The sequence below is a fragment of the Sinocyclocheilus anshuiensis genome, unplaced genomic scaffold, assembly GCF_001515605.1.
Source record: "Sinocyclocheilus anshuiensis isolate Anshui unplaced genomic scaffold, SAMN03320099.WGS_v1.1 scaffold188, whole genome shotgun sequence".
Taxonomy (NCBI): Eukaryota; Metazoa; Chordata; class Actinopteri; order Cypriniformes; family Cyprinidae; genus Sinocyclocheilus; species Sinocyclocheilus anshuiensis.
The window spans coordinates 1,629,205-1,631,752 of record NW_015555768.1 but is presented as its reverse complement, the minus strand read 5'-3'; positions in this window follow the sequence as shown (position 1 = coordinate 1,631,752).

Genomic DNA, 2,548 nt, shown 5'->3' with positions numbered 1-2,548 from the left:
TGTGTTACTTGCTGTATTTTGTAATTGTTTGCGAAATTTACTTGTAATTTCTGAGTGGAAATTGTTGATACACCAGTATTTTTTATTTTATTTTATTTTATTTTTTGTGTGTGTTGAATTAAACATGAAGTAGAAAGACTGAAATAGTATTGTCTTGTCAAATGTGCTGCAATATTTATTGATCTTTCTTCAAATATAAAAATATTTTTATAGAGTACCGTGGTACACACATTCCTGTGTTATTTAAATAGCACTCACTCAAGTGGGCTTTAAAGAATATTGACATCAAAGTGTTGAAAAAACACATAGTATTACCAAAGTACTTTGTCCAAAAAAACACACATTACCATGTGTAATGCGTTAAATACTTCAGTGTGGAGCCCAATGATCATGATCACTATTGAAACATGGATTTGAGATTTTCTCTTCCCAATATTCTGTTGAATGAGCTCCAGTAATTCCCACAGGACTACCCCACTGACAACAATGCTGTGCAACCTGCTGTTGGGGTACTGTACAAAAAGAATTGTTGCTTGGCAACGGTTTGAGCTCCACTTTGAAGTTTTACAAATGTTTTCCGCAGGATGACAAAAAGCCATGAAATGCCACATGAAAACTACAGCATAATAAAACAGCAAAAGCACGCCGTTCAACAATATGTCTGACTGCATCTGGGTTATTATCTTAACTAAACCAAAAAGAAGTACTACTAAAATAACTAAAACTAATAAATAAAAATAATCCAAAACTATAATATACATATACATACACACACATATATATAGACATATGAAAAAAATAATAAAAACACACAGAAAAATTACTAAAACTTTAACTATTTTATTTTTAACTATTGATGTTATTTTCGTTTAGTTTAACTTGAAGTACTAAAACCATAAAATAAAACTAATAAATAAAAAATAATAAAAGCTAAATAGACGTATTAAAAACTAAAACTGCACAACAAAATTTAAAAAAATGTTTACTATTTATTTTATTTTAGCTAGTTCACAAGGTAACATTTCTTATTTTCATTTAGTTTAACTTCAAGTACTAAAAGAAATAAAACTAATAAATAAAAAAATGAATGAAAACCATATTTAAAAAAATAATAATAATAAAAATAACAAAAGTACACAACAAAATTACTAAAACTTTATCTAAAATTTAATTAAAAACAGGAAATATAAAAATAAAATCTAATTCAACAAAAAATATATTTAAAATCTAATTTAACAAATAATAATAAAATCTAATTTAACAAAAAATATAGCATATTAATGATACTAAAATAACACTGCTGCATATCTTACACATTATTATTATAAGCTAACAAACCCCAAACTCTTAAGTATGTAATTTAAAAGCGTAACTTGCAACATTTGTGCTAAAAATTCATTTGTCTTTTTAAGGAGAGGTGTGTTTTTAGTTTTCTAGGTGATCAGACTGAAGATTTTCATTTGGTGGAGGATAAAATATGAACAAAATCATATCAAAAACCAGAATGTAACATGGAAGTTGCCTTTTTTGACCCATTCGCAACCACTTTGCAACACATTAGCAACCTTCTAACAATTAATAACAACAACAACACCACTCATTTCTACACAGACAAACACTGTTCATTTTTATTTCAGTCAATGTAAAAATCTAATTTCCACTGTAAAAGTCTCTCTTTAATTATCTGTGGCAGGTTGTCTTCTGTTTACACATATGGCAAAAGGAAATAACTTTCTAGTGAGTGTGCAGCGCCAGATGAAAAGGGTAAAATAATCTGCTTTACTGCGACAGGGGCAAACGAAGGACTACTGCTGGCACTTTAATAAGATCCCTCCTCATCAGAATCCAGCCAGTTCCTTCCCAGCCTCTCGGGGAGGGGAGCCTTCTGTGGTTGGGACCCTCCAAAGTGCACACGTAATTTGACTAACAGCTGCAGTGGCTTATAGAGGCCAGATGTGTAGTGTAAGAGAGAGGAGAAAAGCCGAACGGGTTCGGGGTGAAAAGCAGGCCCTGTCAGGGGGCCCGAGTGCCCAGCAGTTAAATGAGAGAGAGCTATTGTCATGCATGCTGCTCGCTTTTTATGGTGACTTCTGCAAATTACAAGGATGTAGGCATCAGTTTTCACATGGGGCTTCGCCACAGACGGGTGTGTGGTAAAAGTGAAAAGCACTTAAACAAGAGTATCTGTTAAAGAGAGACAGTAGAATAAAAGTAGAAGGGGATGGTGTTTAAACATGAAATCTGAATTTGAACCAAAAATATACCATCTAAAAATGGGCTAAATGTGTATTATTATAGCAGTTAGACTATATATATATATATATATATATATATATAACCTGTTATTTTAAAGTCAACCTGAACTGGCATTTGCTATCCATTTTAGTCCAGTAATCTGAGGTGTTTTATGTTCGAGTCAGGAAATTCAACCAGTGTTATTTTAGTATCATTGAGATACTAGAGAAAGAGAGAGAATGTTTTATATATAGATAGATAGATAGATAGATAGATAGATAGATAGATAGATAGATAGATATAGTATCATTGA